The sequence below is a fragment of the Falco biarmicus genome, chromosome W, assembly GCF_023638135.1.
Source record: "Falco biarmicus isolate bFalBia1 chromosome W, bFalBia1.pri, whole genome shotgun sequence".
In the NCBI taxonomy this organism is placed as follows: domain Eukaryota; kingdom Metazoa; phylum Chordata; class Aves; order Falconiformes; family Falconidae; genus Falco; species Falco biarmicus.
The window spans coordinates 14,417,338-14,436,502 of record NC_079310.1 but is presented as its reverse complement, the minus strand read 5'-3'; the positions used below and the strand labels follow the sequence as shown (position 1 = coordinate 14,436,502).

General features: G+C 38.9%; 1 long non-coding RNA gene across 1 annotated transcript; it reads right to left on the bottom strand.

Annotated features, from left to right (window-relative positions):
• Window positions 1-667: 667 nt before the first annotated feature.
• Window positions 668-18,839, bottom strand: LOC130142048 (uncharacterized). The gene is made up of 3 exons (XR_008819276.1): window positions 18,681-18,839; window positions 13,852-14,027; window positions 668-3,835 (listed from the first exon to the last, which is right to left on the bottom strand). It is a non-coding gene; the product is annotated as an uncharacterized LOC130142048 (long non-coding RNA).
• Window positions 18,840-19,165: the final 326 nt, after the last annotated feature.

Below are 19,165 nucleotides of genomic sequence, written 5' to 3'. Positions count from 1 at the left end.
TCAGAATATTTGATAATCGAAACTTTACCAACAAGAGCAAATCAAAGAGGGCATTTGATTGTGCAGGGCCAGATCCTGCTAGGCCTCCCTCTGAGGTGTCTTACTGAATTCAGGAGCAGATCAGTATGCAGAAAGTTACCTGGATAAGGATGTTAGACGGTGGAGTCTATGAAAGAGAGAGCTGTGTTGCTTCTTTGTTCTGGGGAGAGTTGGCAGTGGACAAATTACAAGAGTACTAATCATACAGCCCGACCTCCAGCTGCCATTGAGATCAGTGAAAAAAAATTCTTTTGACTCCAGCAGAGACAAGACAGGATACTTAGGGTTAATTAATTTATTACTTTCCAGAAAATGCTTTGAGATCCTCTGGTGTGGAGATCCTATGTAACACCAAAGTGGCATTGTAATCCAGAGAGATACTTAGAGAGCTGTCATTCATGATACCAGAACACAATCATTACACGTCAGTCAACCTGCTCATTTCCTTCCATCAGGGCAGAAAAATATTTTTAGGGTCTAAATTCTCTAATCAACACAGAAGCAGTAGTGTGGGAACCGGGTGGGGGGGAATGAAACTAGCAAAATATTTGGTCGATGAGCCTCTCTGAAAGTACAAGATGACAAATATGCTGAAACAGTCAAATACTTTGCTGAGACATTCTCTTAAAAAGGGGGTATTATGTGTGTTTGTATGTGTGTAGAATATCCTCACTTGATCAGTAGGATGTTTCTTTCTGGAACTGAGCTATAGTATAGATTTCAAAAGGCAAAAAGCATTCTACCATGGCAAACAAAATATTCCAGAAGATAAAGTCTTCTTGTCCTTGTTTTGTTGATTTTTTTGTAATGTTTGAAGAGAAAAATAACTCTGAGTACCACAAAACAATTCTCCCCTCCTTACTACCCTACCTACATTTTTAAAGTTAATCTACTAGTATTTCTTTGTATATATTTGTATGCAGAACCATGCACTTATGCACATAGATATTCTCACACCTTTACTTTCTGTGTTATTTTCAGTTTCCTAGAGAGAAATTACCCCAAAGCACCCCTAAAAATAAGTCTGAATATATATATATATTTAGATGACATAAAGAAAGTTAAAGTTCCTGCCCAAAATTATTATTAGCAGTAACAAATGTCCTGTCTGCATTCTTTTTCAGCTATGGATTGCAGTACATCTTATAAGCAGTCATTTAGTTTTGTAACACCCTGACAACGTAGTACAATATTACCATTCCCATTTTATAGATGAGAAGAACCAAGGCAGAACGATTAAACGAGTCACCCAAAGTTATACAAGGTCTGAGGCAGAGCCAGGAATAGAATCAAAGTCTTTTGAGTCCCTGACTTTCATATTAAACACAAGATCATCCTCCTTCTGTTTCTAGTTAGAGCATTCAGTTCACCCCATCTGGTGTGCATGTGTAATTTGTACCAGAGGTGCAATTCATCCCTAGAGGAGGGCAGGCGGGGATTGCAAGGGGTGTCAGCTGTGAGCTCAAGATTTGCATAGCCTGAACATTCATCGAAATGAGAATTTCTCCCAAGGAGCATCCCTGGTAAAGACATGAAAAGGGGCAATGCAAAATTCTGTTTAGACTTCTCTCTCCAAGCTCTTAGAAGGTGATTTTCCTCAGCTGTTTCCTTCCTTTCATTGCAAACCTAAAACTGAATTTTATCCCTTAGGCTTCATTTACTACCTTGAAACTGTCATTTGGTGTTTGGGACAGGTGATCGTTTAATGTCTTCTTCTTAACCCTGCAGGGGACAGGCTGTTTATGGTGAGTGTGTGCTGATAGAACCGATCCTTTACGTGGCCTTCACATGCTTAATTAGCCAGTGTGAAACGAATGCCTCTCAGCTATCAGTGTCATCTTTGGAGCTCAGTAGCAGTCCTTCCAAAGGAGTGCTAAAGATGGAGGGAAATAACTGCAATGATGTTAAGGAGAACCTTAAATCATGTATGTATGTGTGTATATGCATATACACATGTATACACACAAATGTACATATTGTTTTGAAATTATAGAAAAGTTCCCACTTCATGTTTTAAGAAAATACCTCTGGAAACTGAGGATTATTTTTTTTAGTTAATTGACAACTTAATTGATTATTGTTTCTTTTCATGGCACCAATTAGGACACAAAACTAATGTGATGTGGCAGGTTGCTCTGCGAAGATTCCCAGCCAGATGGCTCAAACTCAAGAGCTTCAAATTAGAATAAGAATCCTAACTTTTTGATGCTTATCTAAAATGGAGTATTAAACTTGCTCAGATTCATCTAGGGCTAGAAATTAAAAGCACACATTGGCAGAAGGTGGACCTGTCCACTGTGAATCTGAAATGTTTCAGCTTCTGCATTTTTAAATTATTAGTCACAAAAAATGAGACTGATTCTGCTCTCTCATTTGTTCACTGACGATGCGATCCTGCTGTTAGCAAGGGCTTTCCTCCAGATATATGTCACTGTATGAAATGTATGAAAGTGGGAAGAGGATCAGGCTCAGTATCTGTGCTTAGAGCAAAAAGAAAGATAATTTCATTTACTGTTTGGTGTTACAAGCAGCAAAGCATCGCTCACTTAAGTCCATACGTTTTAGAGTAATGCTGGGTCATTTCTTGCTGAGGTTGAAGTCTATGAGTGTTTTCCACATGACTTCAGTAGTCAATAGGCTCATATTTGCTTTAGTATTTTTCTTTCCCAGGGGAACAAACCACTACTGGTGACTTCCCCTAAGGGGTCTAATCAAGCAAACGATTACTGACAATGCCCTTCCCAGAATTTGGCCCTTAGCAGCTTGGAGCAGGAGATGAGAGTGGCTGGAGGGCAGAGGAGCATCCTCTTCCCTGTGTGGAGCTGCCAAGTCCTTGCCCCTCCGGCAAGCCTGTGATACTGTCTACCTGATCCAGGTGTGTGGAGAAGGGACAAAATATGCCTTCAGCCTCCTTCATCACCTTGGCAGAGCCTTCAGTTGTTATTCCATCCCTGACCAAGATCACCTCTAAAAGGAGTGTCTCAGAGACATAATACTTTGGGGACCTGTAGCCTAAACAGGTGGAGATTGTACATTCACTCCTTTCTCTTCCCCATTCCCAGCCTTTACCCAGGTCAATAACTTTGCAGAGACATCTGCAGTAACCCCTGCTCAGGCACAGATTTCATCAGAGGAGACCAAGCTACTCACATGAGTAAAGCTGAGCTGGATCAGGCCCAAATTTAGTATTAAATCCTGGCAGTTCCAGAACTGTAGCTTTAACAAGGCTTATTTGAGATGAAGGCACGTTTTTTCAGTGCTCATAACAGCAGCAAGATTCTTATTATACAACATTTAAAAGCAATAATTTCTGCAGATTTAACCTCATAGATTTTCTAATACAATAAAATTAAATTTAAAAAACCCTGAATGCAGCAGATATAACCCCTTCATGTGCAATTAACAAATTTTAAATAGAAACATTAACATTAACATTATTCTTTATGTCTCGATGAGTGGAATATTATTTAAATTGATATGACATAAGAGGATATAAATAATTCCTAAGTGTGGATCTAAACTAGAATTTCAGACTGTATTGAAATGGCAAAACATTATCAATTCCCTGTTTCCCAATCTGTCATTCATTACAAGCCTGATGACACATTTTTTCAAAGAGATCAAATTAGCATTAGAGTGCTGATACACATTATAAATAAATACAAAAAGCTATTCTGAAAATTCGGTGTAACATAAAATAAATGCCTATGCTCCACCAAGTTTCATCTTCTTTCTGGTAGCTGAGAAATTGTTGCAAGTTGACACATAAGTTGAGAGTGAACTGCTGTTTTTTTCACTGCAATAAAAATACAAACATACTGAAACCAGGAATTGCAATTTAATTAAGGAAAATTCTTCATTCCAAATAAACCCATCATTCATAATGGGCAGAATTACAACTGACATTTTTACTAAGGAAAATGAACTAAAAAGGTTCTCTGTGCTGCTTTGTAAAAGTTAGATGAAATAGTTGTTTTCTTTTCCACAAGGTATAAGAGTAAACCTATAAAATCATGACCCTCTATGACCAGAAAAAACCCTATGATCCATATACATTTTTTTTCAAAGCAGTAAGTTCAGCCTGAGAAGATCAGATGTATTGCAGTCTGAGTAGCTACTTTTCATTGACTACTTTTCTTCACAATTTCAGGATTATTTTTTTTTTTGCTAGGTACTTCATTAAGAAATATACAGGTAATGAATGTTATTTTTTTTGTTTGTGATGGCAACACATTCCAGCAGCTACCAGACCCGTGTAATTTTTATGCAAAAATATCACTTCAGCCTACAGGTCTTTTAGATATGTATTTGATCTATTATATATTTATTATATATTATATATATATTGTATATAGATGTGATTTGAGGTGAGTAGTTTAAGGTGCAAGTCTAGAAATCTTTTGCCAAAATTGCCTCTAAATTCAGTAGTATTTGGCCTTTGCAAAGTGACTTTTTTGAGCTTATTAAGCAGATAGGAAGCAAATGACAAGGGTCAGGCATTACCTAAAACTTGCTTTCTTCAAGACTCTTAATAAGGAAATTTATGTGAGTGAGGAAAAAAATACCTTGCCTAAACCTACAGTGGTCTGCAGAAAGCCAGAATACATTTCTCTTCCCAAGACTATCAGGGCAGAATAATTAATCCATGGTACAATACCAGATTCCTTGATATCTGTAGCTATAAAATACACACGACCTAATACTCTCTCTGACACATGAACTTCACTTTCCATCAAATCAAGGTTAGAGTTTTGCCCATTTCATTTTTAAGGTTATGTTACAAACCAGCCTCCTGTCTGATACTATTTTTTTAGTGAAAAATCCACTTCCCAAAATCTTCAAAACCTGAATCACCTGAAGCAGGCCAGACCCAGGTGACAACATGAGAAGGAGAGTGACAAAGTGAGTGCTGTCAATGGACTGTGCCTTGCTGACAGTGCTGAACGATATGTTGATGTGATGGGCAAGCTCGGGTACCTGCCTCACCACTCTGACTGTCGGGAAGGCCAGGCATGCACACAGGTGCTTATATTCCTAATAATTACATTGCAAATTACCTGTGCCTTAAACTCTTCATGAAATTATAAATGCCTGTAGTTCCATCACCATCATACATTCTTACAGGCCCCATGGCCAAGTCTTTATCACGGGTAAATTGCCAGAACACTAATGAAGTTGATAGAGCTATACTGAATGGACAAAAATGGTGCCTCTCAGAATGTGCAAGTCAAAAAAACTAAAAAGAACAGAAATTAATGCCAAAAGGAATAGATAGGTTAACACAGAACTGTGAAGATTAACAAAAAGTGGGTCTCACATGGAAATGAGAGAAAGAGAGGAGGAGAAAGGAGGGAAGAAAGCCCAGGACTGGGCGTCCTGAGAACCCAGATTTCCTTCTGGCTGTTCCTACTTAAATAGGAGGGTTAAAAACCCAAAGAAAACAAAATACCCAACACTTGCCTCAGTTTAGTTTCTGCATGGGTTAAATCGCAATGCAAAGATACCTTAATATTCACATTCCATAGTTTGAAGGAGGGAGAGAACAGCTCTACCTCAAGGGTTCATAGAAGAATAACTCATTTTCAGTTATAAAGCTTCATAAGAACGCAGGGACTTCATAATAATAAGGGGGAAATAATTTTACCTTCTAATACATATCAAAACTTGCAGGCTTCCCAGTGTCTTTGTTAAAATAGAGCTATTCTGCATAGAACACTTCTCAGTACTACCAGTAGTTTTCACAGTTTTTGTGGCAAGTGAATAATAAAAAAAAAATAACAAAAATATCCTGGAACCAACATGAACTCTGTTCTTTCTGTAACTAAAAGAAGAATCGCAAATAAGGGGAAGTGCTTCCAGACACACAAGCTAATCAACCATATACTCTGAAGCGTAAGATTTGATTAACCTTAGTATGTGCAGGTACAAAAGCTGCTCTGAAGGTAACTTTATTTTTCTTTTCTTCTTCTTTCCTTTGAAGTGATAGGGCCAGGTTTTCAGTCTAGCTCTGGTCACTATTTCCTATTCTGTATGATCAAACATAACAGTCTTTGTAATGACATCCACTATGCACACAGCTCTTTGAAAGCATAAAATAGCTCACCAGTCCAGTCCAGCCCTATTAAGAACAGACACAGATCTTCATGTTGACCCAGATGAGATTAGGAGAAATGAGCATTAGGGATTCTAAAATACATATTGCCACCAATGGTTGGACCCACAGGATATGTGGCATTGCACGCATCTCAGACATAAGGAAATCTATGAACTGAACTATTAGACATATGAAGGCAAGCAACAGAAATGTGTTTGGCCTTTTACAGTGTTTGAAACACTGAAACACATAGCCCCTCTTGGCTGCCTGTAACCATGATCACACCAAAATACACCAGTAATGCAGTGAGCTGCTCGCTATGTTAACAGGTCAGCAAAACACAAATTTGGTGAAACAAACCCTGTCTGCTACTTCTCCTTTCTTTTGGTTAGCAGCAGCATTGCTCAAAACTGTGCCAGACCCAAAACCTAGCAACATTATCCTTCAGCTGTGCCTTTTACTCCAAGGCTGGTGTAACATAACTGATCCATTCCTATTTATGCACATTAATGGTTAGACTTTGTCCTAAAGAAAGAAGTGCAGCCTTTTGTGCATTTACCTCTCCTAGTCTTAAGGGTGTCTTATAGTTGGTTCTTGTTATACTGAGTGGATAATACTAAGTGACCATTTAATAAAATATTGAAATGTAAACACTTAGGCACAGTTAGTTGCTCAGATTTCCTGAATAATCACCACCATGGAGGGAATGAACACAGCTCTACACATAAAGCATTCCAGGGAAAAGCCATCAGAAAAGGATTCTCCTTTTCAACAACATGCAAATTAGTTTCTTAGCTCTGAAGGGAGAAGCAGAACCAGCCCTGCCGTCTGTGGGAGAAGAATAACACTCCTAAATCCTGAACAATACCTCCCTGTGATATTGGCTGGACTTGTAGATCTAGTACAAAATTTGAAAAAAAATATGTGAGAAAATAGGCAGAAATGTTATCTAAAAAAGCTCCTAGGCTGGTGGATGTAGAGCAGGTCACTTTGTCCCAAGCTGATTGGGGGGCATCTGCAATACTGGCTGTCCCCAGTTCTGCGCTTCGTACATGAAGGGCTAGCAGCTTATTTTACACGCACCCACCCACCCACCCACACCTTGAAATGGGTTAGCTGGTTGTCAGACTGCTCTAAAAAGCTTTTGGAACATGTGATGGTGCAAACCTATAAGATTTTCCACAAACTCTCCTTTGTTTAGGATCTTTTTCTTTTCGTGGTTCATACAACTCACTTCTGCCCACTGGGGTGTTACTGCCATCGGGGTCAGCATTGCATTTGGTATGTCTCCTGTTGGCTCAGTCCACTGCGCTGCACCAGCTCCTCTTTCTCTTTTAGTACATGGTACTCTTTTTTATTTCTTCCTGGCATCAGGGTCTCTGTGTGTCCCTTATTCTCCACTCTTACATCTCATTTTCTTCTATTTTCTCTCTCAAGCAGGGATGTTCTGTGCCTGACACTCAGATGACTCCAAATCTCTGTTCCCTCATTCCTGCTTTCCTCCCTTGTCCTTTACTTCTTCCCAGGGAAAATGTACATACCAGCCATTCCCCTTTTCACCTTCTGGGGAGGGCAGATATTACTCTCTGCCAAGTTTCCCAGTCCTCACATTAACAATCCATATTGTCCCTAAACTGCTCCATGTTTGCAGTCCCCTGTTTATTCCAGTCCGCACCAGAATTTTTATTTATTTTAAAACTCCATAGGAAATAATGAATAATTTTAGATGATACTAGGAAGAATAATAAAACTAAATCTGTAAATGTTCACATGAAAGATGGGGATAGATGATTCTTCAATTTAACAAACACAGGACTGACAATATCCAGTGGCTACTGCTTGAACAGTAACAGATTTAAAGGAAAAAACCCACAAAAACATTAAAAATAAAATTATAGTGGCTGATGTGCTGGCAACTTGAAAAGATATTTTTTCCTTCTTTTTCTTTCCTCCTCCTTTCTCTCGTTCTCCTTCTTCTTCTTTGTTTAATATCCATCCTAATTCCATGAAGAATTAACTCAAAGCTTCAAGAGCTGATTCTGTTTCTATAGAAGATTATACTGCATGACTACGATAGCCTGCTTACATTACAAACTGTGTAAAGGTTTATAATGGAGAGTGATTTTAATGGCTGCCATGAGTGGTTTCTTTGTTGCAAGACTGTTGAAGCTGGAGGCCTAGTAAAGTGATGTGAGACATTTTTTTGTCCCTCATCCAAAGTATAGCTTTTCCCTAAAGCCCAGTGACAAGTCAGATCAGACGGAAAAAACCCTAAAATAAAGCAGACTTCTTTCTCTTTCCCTTTCCCTTTCCCTTTCCCTTTCCCTTTCCCTTTCCCTTTCCCTTTCCCTTTCCCATTTTTACTAATCGTAGTATCCTGTTTTCTAAGCTATCCTACATAATAAAAACAAAGGGAAAACTTCATTAAGTTATAAACTTTTGATCACTTTCATTTTAATGAATTTTTTATTAATGCTAATTATTGTTATATTTCAATATTGTTTGGGAACCTCAGTCATGCATCAGGATTAGATGTATGTACGTCTAGAGTACAGAACACTGCAGTTCATCAGGCACTTTTTGTATGGTAGCTGCACTATAGCAGAGGAAGTCACCTGTATTCATAACTATGAGCAATGCAACAATAAGTGAAAGAAAATACTTTCATTTGGAGTAAGAAAGGTAATTTCCTGATAGTAAGCTCCATTGGCATTAAAAATAGTTGGACAAACAATTCTATGAAATCCTTCTCATCTAGGGAGCTCCAAACTGAGATGGAACAAGCCCAGAGCAGCCTAGGGGAAGAACTCCACCCTGACGAGGGACTGTGAGCAACCTAGCAGATACTCTCTTCCTCTAGTCTATGTGGTTGAGCTTTGTCAGTGATAGCATGGGTTATTTATGACAGTCTGTTTTATCAAGTAGTGAATAGAAACCTTTGTTAAAGAAATTTTATTTCTGTCTGCTTGCCATCCCTACTCACTGAGAGGAATATTATCTTTCAAAGTTTATCATTCTTACAGCACTCCTGCTAAGCTTTCTGTCTCTGCCTCTTCAGTTTTATCATTATAGCTTGTACTTTTGCTTCAAAAGTGTCTTCAATGACTTGGCTTCAATGACTAGGCAATTTTTTAAACCTGTAACTTATTGGGTCCTTTGCAGTCAGCTGGGGCTTTACCTAGATCCAAGGGATCTAGAATCAAAGCATCTGTACATGAGTGGTTGTGGTTGATCTAGGTTTTTGTCTAATGCTCAGAAACAGATATACCTTTGCTTCAGAGATCAATGATGAATAACTGTTTAATTCATTAAGGATTCTTCAACATTGTAGGTTTTTTTTTCTATTCCTCTAGCATGGATATTTTGGAAGTTGATGGGAATATAGGACATCAGACAAAACAAATAATTCAGAGTCTCAAATGGAACCAAGGAACTACGGTCTTTGCATATTTGATAGTTACTTTCTAATTTCTTTTGAAACAGATCAATAGCCAAACTTCATGACTTTTTTTCTGTCTCATAGTGTTAAGGATTTTGCTTGAAGGCTAAACTTAAAAATTATACCAGTTATCAATAATGTATAGAGTGTAATCTCTAATGCAGAAAACACAGCTGGAAGATATGCTGAGAAACCAAGCAGTCCATCCTCAAGGACTCAAGTCTACTTCCTCAAGAGAAGATCAGTTCTATGCACATCATTCCTGATAGATGTTAATAACTTCTTGAAGACCTCCAGTGATGAAAAGCCTACAGCTTCCCTTCACAAACAGTCCCAGAACATCACTATCGTTATCTCACAGATTTCTCTTCTTTTTCTTTTTCATAAAGTGTCTCTTGTTTCTTGTGTTATCTCTGTGATGAATAGATAATTTCCTTCCTTTTTAGAGTTTTAAATTTCACTTAAATGTTTGTTACTTCTGAGTGTGTCCTTTGCTAAGACTAGGTGCTTGTATGTTCACACCGAAGTGAAGCCAAAAGGGCTGCAAACAAGAATCACTTTGGAAATTGCTTTCTAATTCACCTGACTATTCAGGGTCCTCTCCTGTCTCAACCAGATTTTTCTGCAAAAGATGTTTTTGCTTATGAAAGATATAATATAAACCCCAGCACATTTTTCTATTTATTCTCCCTTTCCAGATTTTTGTATAATAAACAACAACTTCCAAATAAATAATTAACAAAAATTTACTTATTTATAATCAGAAATGTTTGGCTATCAGATGGTCCAGAGTATATCTTCGTATAATAGGATCTTGAGTATGGTTTTAACTCTGCGGGAACAAACAGAAGAATATTAATAAAATGTCAATTAGTTTAATTTAGTCTCATATCTATTGAATATATATATTGGCACCTACATGGTTTTAATTTCATTTTGGGATTCCAACTGTTATTGAAGGCAGAAAACTTTGAAACAAGTAAATTAAAAAAAATTGCTAAGACAAATATGTCAAAGGTTGGAAAGAAATAATTTTAAATGAAGCTGACAAGAGACTTCACTGGGAATGTAAGAACTTTTTCTGCATCTACATTGTTAATGTCCTTGATTGTTTTCTTTGTGACATTAAACTGAAAGTCTTATCCTAATTTGAAAGAGTTTTAATCATCAGCATGATCCTGAAATATTCCTAAAGTCAGGATTTCTCCCACTCCCTACTCCCCATTTTCAGAATTTTTTTTTTTATGCATGAGTAGGTTTTTGTATAGTTTATGCAAGTTTATTTTCCTCAGACTTTGTTGACTCTTCTGAAATACATTTTTATATCCTAGACTGAAAGTCACTCTTTTATGTATTTTCCTGAACTATACTTGTGTTAAAAGCATCTCAAAGAAATTCAACAATTACAATAAACTTACTGTGAGTTAGTCACAAGATTGCATTTGAACACTTCTCAAACACAAGTTATTTGAAGGGTGAGGATGAGAATGGGTGATGAGGGCAAACATATCAAACTGATATTGAACTTCAGCTGTTGTACTGGATCTGGCTGGGATGGAAATAACTTTCTTCACACCAGCCCATACAGTGCTGTGTTTTGTATTTGTGACTAAAACAGTGTCGGTAATATACTGATGTTTCAGCTGTTGCTGAACAGTGTCTTCTGTGTCAAGATTTTCTCTGTTTCTCACTCTGCCCCTTTGCACTAAGCAGGCTGGGGGTTGGCAAGAAGTTGGGAGGGACACAGTTGGGACAGTTGACCCAAACTAACCAAAGGGATATTCCATACCATATAATGTCATGCTCAGCAATAAAAACTGTAGTCTGTATGTGGGTTGTCTTCCAAGTTAACTGTTGCTTGGAGACTGGCAAGGCATCAGTCTGATTGTGAGAGGTGGCAATTGCCTTTGTATCATTTGGTTTTCCCGTCTTTCCCTCTCTTGAACCATGAATTGTCTTGCTTTCACTATTTGTGTTTTCTCCCCCATGCTGCTGGGGACAGGAGTGAGTGAGAATCTGGATGGATGCTTACTTGCTGACTGTGGTCGACCCAGCACAGTCGTTCCTAAATTTCAGCAAAGGCTGTATAATCCAGCTAGGAAGGGAGTCAGTGCTTGATGGTTAGCGATTTCTGAGCTCATTGTTACTGTTAAAAGTAGTATAAGTACCTGAGACCCTTGGGCTATGTCTACATACAGCATTAGCACTGAGTTAAATATATCAAGTCTCAAGACCCTTTTGTTTTCCGACACACGCTGGCTGTCACCAATCTGCAGCCCGAGGTTGATAAATCCATGTTGCTCCTCAGAAGAGCAAAGATGCTAATACTTGATACGGGGCTAAGCTGTCGTATAGAATCATAGAATCATTTGGGGTTGAAAAGACTTTCAGATAATCAAGTCCAACTGTTAACCCAGCACTGCCAAGTCCACCACTAAACCATGTCCCTAAGCACCACATCTAAGTGTTTTTTAAACACCACCAGGGATGGTGACTCCACCACATCCCTGGGCAGCCTGTTCAAATGCTTCACCACCCTTTCAGTGAAGAGATTTTTTCTAATATCCAATCTAAACCTCTCCTGGCACAACTTGGGCCTGTTTCCTCTTGTCTATCACTTGTTACGTGAGAGAACAGACCTGACCTTACCTGTCTACACCCTCCTTTCAGGCAACTGTAGAGAGCGATAAGGTCCCCCCTCATCCCCCTCCTCTCCAGATTAAACAACCCCAGTTCCCTCAGCCACTACTCATGAGACTTGTGCTCCAGCCCCTTCACCAACTTCATTGCCCTTCTCCAGACACGCTCCAGCCTCTCTGCATCCCCCTGGCAGTGAGGGGCCCAACCTGAACACAGGATTTGAGGGACGGCCTCACCAGTGCCCAGTGCAGGGGGACATCATGCCCTGGTCCTGCTGGTCATGCTTTTTCTGGTACAAGCCAGGATGCTGTTGGCCTTCTTGGCCACCTGGGCACACTGCTGGCTCATGTTCTGCTGGCTGTAAACCAGCACCACCAGGTCTTTTCTACTTGGTCAGTTTTCCAGCCAACCTTCCCCAAGCCCATAGTGCTATGTGAGGCTGGTGTGACCCAAGGACAGGACCCAGCACTGAGCCTGGCTGAACACCATACAATTGGCCTCAGCCCATTGGTCCAGCCTGCCCAGACCCCTCTGCAGAGCCTCCTGCCCTCCAGCACATCCACACCCCCCTCTCCCCCAACTTGGTGTCATCTGCGAACTTACTGAGGGTGCACTCAATCCCCTTGCCCAGATCATTGATAAAGATATTAAACAGGACTGTCCCCAGCACCAAGCCCTGAGGAACACCACTTGTGACCAGCTGCCAGTTGGATGTAACTCCATTTACTACCACTCTTTGGGCTCAGCCACCCAGCCAGCTTTTCCACCCATCGTAGAGTACACTTGTCCAAACCATGAACAGCCAGTTTCCCCAGGAGATGCTGTGGGAGATGGTGTCAAAGGTACTACTAAGGTCCAGGCAGACAACATCCACAGTCTTTCCCTCATCCGCTAGGCAGGTCACCTCGTAGAAAGATCAAGTTTGTCAAGCAGGACTTGACTTTCATAAACCCATGATGGCTGGGCCTGATCCTCCGGTTGTCCTGCATGTGCCATGTGATGGCACTGAGGATGTTCTGCTCCATCACCTTCCCCAGCACCGAGATCAGGCTGACAGGCCTGTAGTACTCCAGATTCTCCTTCCTGCCTGTCTTGTAGATGGGTGTTGCACTGGCTAACCTCCAGTCTGCTGGGCCCTCTCCAATTTGTCAGAACTGTTAAGAAATAATGGGAGCGGCTCAGCGAGCTCCTCCACCAGCTTCCTCAGTACCCTCTGGTGGATCCCATCCAGCCCCATAGACTTCTGAATGTGTAACTGAAGCAGCAGATCACTAACCATTTCCCCTTTTGGGCTCCATGCATATCTACTCTGATCAGAGTTCATGGTGCATACACGAGTCTGATTTTAGGGTTTGAGATAATATAGGGTTCACTCCATCCAAGTTTCAAACCTTAGACTGAGGTGCCCCACTCCCACTGAGGTGAGAAAAATTACTATGTCAGTGGTGATTGAACTAAGAATAAGCTCAGATCTGTACTTCAATTACAATGTAGTCTTAACCTTTAATTTAAAACTAGAAATGTCTGCACAGGTAGATGTCAGAAGTGACTACATTAAAGAAAAACCCTTAAGACAGTATTTCAGGATTACTTAACTTTCTGTCTGTGCTGCAGCATGAAGTTCAAGCCTTGTACTTACTTTCAGAGAGTTCAGTGGAGAACATCCACAACTGTGTCCTGTGTAGGAAAACTCCCACATTTCAGCCTGAAGTACTGTGCCAGAAGAGTCTAACCACCTGTCCTTGTGCTGGATGTCAGAGTTATGTAGATCGCACTCTCTTTCAAGGTTCCTCCTTCTTTTATTTTCAGCCTTTTCTGTGAGGACAAAATACACAATTTCACACTCTCTGGCTATAGTAATTTCCTTTAGGGAAGGATGAAGTACTAGCGCGAACACAGCTACCACTGCATTATCCAAGGCAAAAGCAAGCACAGTACATAGTGAGGTGCAAACAGAAGGGACCTCAGTCCCCTCCTTCCCTCCAACTCTTTTTCTGAGAAGAAACCCATTCCACTCTTGAAGCCATACCGTGCTTTTTGAACACAAGGGTGCTGTATTTAATTTTTGTGGTGGTTTTTTTTGTGTGTTTGTTTTTGGTTTTGTTTTTGTTTTTTCCACTTGGAACTCCTATGTATTTTACCTCTAGAGAAAACTCCATGTGCTTCTACTCATATTCAAGCCTATTTTATCCATGGCCCAGGTTTTGACCAGGTTTCTTATGCACTGCCCTGGAACTGCTTATGCCACTTAAATCCTGTGTGCCAGGGGATAATTTTATTTTTTTCTATGATCTAAATACTGTATATAATCCAGAACCATCTGCAGCCACAGTGGCTGAGGAAAGGTAGATTAACATTCTCTCTGATATGTGGATCTTTAAGTTTTTTTTCCAGTTATTATTTGTAAGATCTTCCAACAGAGAACAAAGCCCCTTTGCACTTGGGGCTGTATAAACATGCAACAGGGGATGGTACTTTCTCCGAAGAATCTACAGTATAAATAGACAACAGAGTGGGGAGGGAAAGCTTGCTCAGAGACTTGCCTAAAGTCACACTGCCGGGAAGAGCTGGGAATAGTATCTAGGTCTCCTGATCCCCTCAAGTCTGTTGCTTTATTCACTAGGCCATGTTGTCTTCCTCCATTTAATTCCCTTCTCTTTTTCTTTATTCTACTGTATAAAATTCATCAGCGCAGCTTTCTATATGCAAATAGACATTCAGTTAAGGGGGGAAAAATCCACAAAAAAACAACCCTCTGGAAAAACACCCCATCTAAAGATTTGTTACAGTGCTTTTTTAATAGGGTAGTGACAATGTTCATGACTTTGCCTATGGGATATTTGTATAGGGAATTTGAATGTATTTTTATTTGTAGTCTTTGAAGGAGTCATAAGTTTAAGATGGCATGCAGCTTGGCCTGTATTTTACGTGTGTGCATGTTTACAAGGAACTTGTCATATTTGGGGTAAAGGAAAAAAGTGGCCTTAGGGTAGTAGTAGGAGAAAAATGAATGTCTTTTAATATTTCTCATTATTTATTTTTAATTCAGTGCACTCCCAATATCAGTTCAAAGAATTTCCCTTTAGTTCAAACCTAATTGACATGGTATCCCCAGACATGTCCTGGTATTGCTCTTAAACACTGCTGGAAGATTGTGTTTATTTATTTATTTTAGTTTTTCAAAACAAGATGAAGATTCAAACAGCCTTAAGTAAAATTTCTAAGTCACATGACACATTCTTGACTACTACTGGGCATTCCTCACAACTCCCATGCCTTTTCTGCTTATTTAGTGATCTAAATGAGCATAAATAAAAGTTACATTAATGCACAGGTTGTTTTGTAAACTGGGGATCTTGCACAGTGCTGAACACAGAGGGCTGTAAATCAAGCTTCTTGGATTCTCCTTACTGGAAAAGGCTTTTGTTGGTGATCTTTGCAGAGGACTTTTAAGGTGGTATTTTTAATATGTACAATAAACCCAAGATCCCTCTGTGACATTTTCCTTCAGTTCTGAATTCTGCATAAGCAGAAGCTTGAATGTGAGTAGAGCCACTTCAGAGTGTTGTCCCTAAAGCACTTCCCTAGCAGGTGCTCAGCACACCTGTAAGGAGGGCTGTGCTGTGATCACCGCTAGCAATGCTCTTCCTTCCCTTTTGACAAAAGTCCCATGATTTGCAAGAGAAGGTCCCTAAATGCCATTGAATGCTATATCCCTAAGCTGAATTTGAACAATGTATCTCAGAGACCACTGTCGTGAGGCATCAGGAGTGAAATCTTTCTATGGGCTCAGGGATATATGTGTGAGAAAAATGCTACAGGCAGTTAGTCTGGTAGGAAGAGATACCTATTGATCAGAAAGATGATTTCACAGCTAGCTTATTTGATATCTGAGTTCAGTCCCATGTCTTCCCACAGATTAGTTGTGTTACTTGGGACAAGTCAGCTTCCCAGTCATATGGCGTCTCTGTTCCCTCTGCTGCAAAATAGGAAATAACAACTAACCTTTGCCTTGTTTGCTTAAACAGCAAGTTCTACAGGCAAGACAGGATTCTTTATTATGCATATGAACAACATCTGGCCTAGCGTGCCAGGTGCACAAATCATTTATTTATGTAATTAGTTAAAATGTGAGCTAAACTGTGATAACAAATCCATGTAGACGCTCTCAGTCCAGGATGAATATAAGGTAAGTAGAGGAAATTCTTTCTTTAAAAGCTTAGTGTGCATTACCTCATATTTGCTGCAGGATAAATGCATGTGAGTTGTCCCAGATGAGCTGACACAGGACCATTCATTACTCCTTGTTCACATGTTTGAGCCTTTACACACCTGACTATATTTCTTTTAGTAAAGGATGCTTACAATGTTAGTTGTACTAGACTTGAATTTGGAGGATAATTAAAGCTCCTCACCCTTGCTTAGGCAATATCTGTTGCTGCCCCCAGAATACTTTAGGGATAAGGAAATTGCAGGAAACTCAGTTCTTCCAGAGGAGCTTTTGCTTTCTAAACAGTTAAATGTTGATAGAATAGGCAGAAATTTGGGGAAGTAAGAGCTGACAATTGGTGCAATGACTACTTTTTCTGCACTGGTAAATGAATGTGTGTTCATTTATCTTCTGATCCAGAGCAAAGTCAAGCACATTATCTCAAACCATCTGTGCTTTGCATTAATTTGTTTGCCTTCAAGTCAGTATGGGACAGGAGACACAAACTTTTACATCCAGCTACCATGCTCAGCTAAGATCTAGCAACCGAAAACTTCATTTTCCAGAGATTATGGTGTCTGCTGCATTTCAATTTATAGATGTGTGTTCTATAGATGTAGCACATAACAAAACTAGCTAGACCAAGGGCCAGGAAAGCCCAGGACAAACACAAAGTATGCAGAACTGCTACGGTTTTCCAGATAATTAGTAGACTAAATAACCATATTGACTCAGATACCTTTGCATCAAATTCTGCTCTTGAGTGGATGATATAAATCTAGAGAAGTACACTAAATTTTACTGGATTAACACCAGCAAAATGGTTGATTGTGTAACATCAATCACAAGTGCTTAGCAAGAGCAGTAAGTACATGCTTTCATTCTAGAAATGCAGTAATAACATATCCTTGCTGTGTATATAATTTCTTCCCCTTTATCTTCTCTAATTCAGTTTAAGTACACCTTTAATGAAATTAAATCATTATTTTTCATTTGTACTTCCTCCTCCCCATGTGAATTAAGCTATAAAGTGGTGTGTTGGCTTTTTTGGGTTTTTTTGTTTTGTTTTGTTTTGGGTTTTTTTTTGTTGTTTTGGCTTTGTCAACTGATATTAAGTGGAACTGGTTTTGCTTTGTATCTTTACTGACAAATCTATATTAATAACAATATCAATACTGTATTAAACTTGAACTATGGGAATAATTTGTAATCACACTAAAATTAGTAATGTTGCATATCACATGGCAAGTCATAGAGTATGGGAAGTAAAACTATGATTAGCTTGGATTATTATTACCTTATTATGGCCATTTAAATAGGGTGTAATTCTGGGAATTGAAGGGTCATTTTGTTTTATTCAATTTAGTTTGTTATGTGTTTAGGAAACTAATTAAAGAACAAACAACATTGTTATATCATTCTTAATGGCAAATATGTGTGAAGGGCTTACTAATTCTGAAACCCAACACAATAATGAAGATTGTTATAATTTTCAACATTCAACATTACTTCCTCTCAGAAATTATTTTTTTTCCCTTGCATTAAAATGGTTTCACGCAATTTTGTTCTTAATATTTTGAAAGGGATGTCCTACGAATATGTCCCCCCAGGCCTGGAAGGCTAAATGATCTCTAGTTATCTTGAGCTTTCAGAAAAATGACAAAAATAAATAAATATGCAGAAAAAAAATATCTGAAATAGCCTTTAATCCCCATGACTGACCTACAATTTTTTCACAAAGTAATGACTGTCAAGTGTTCAATGTTTCCACAAAGCCTTACATTGTGATGGCAATTCTTCTGCACTGCCTATTCAATGAAGTACCTAAGGTTATGCTTATGCTCAAAAAAATGCTGCCATGCCTTTAGCTTCAAGAGTCTTGAGCACCTATGAAATTGTAAGTCATGTTTAAATGCTTTGTGGAATAGGAAGGTTGTTTACTCTGGAATATTTTGCAGAATCAGATCACAGTGAATAATGCTATTTAACCCAGCTCTGATTTGAAGCCTTCTCTAAGATGGACTGTGACAAATATTGACCCACAGAGCACAGGGCATGGCTATGTAGCATCTTTGTGCACAGGTAGATGAAGAGGACAGATGAAAGTTATGGGAGAGATTTCTACCTAATAAGTACAGAATTCCCAAAGAAATTAGTGTAGCCATGACAAAAAAACCCACAAAAATACCCACAAAAACACAAAAAACCCACACCAACAATAACCAACCAAACAAAAACAACTACAATTGAGATTTTACATTTAAAAATGTAGTTTCTCTTTTGGCCACCAATGGTAAAAAGTTCCTGTTTCTTCCGTTTAAGTCTTACATTACAATATTTTACTCCTACAGCATCAAGATCACTGTCACAGAAATGCTACCTCCTTTACCACATCGGCATTAATATGAAGGCTTCCTATTGCTAAGGAGACAAACAGAAAATAAAATGTTTATTAATCCTGTACATTCCTAAGAAGTAGCATTTCTGACAATATCAATCAACATTTTTAATTTGTGGTTTTGGTTTAAAACAATATATACATTTAGAAATATTTCCCCAGAGCTGTGAAGCCCTGTGGACTTCAAAGGTCATGTGCTTTTTCAAAATTAAAAGGGAAAAAATAATAATTCAACATCCTATTTTTTCTTTCCAAAAAATAACAATTAAAAAAATAATATATCTTTTTATTCTCCCAGTGTTGAGTCAATTTAGCTTCCACTTAACAGTAAGAGGTCTTCCAGAA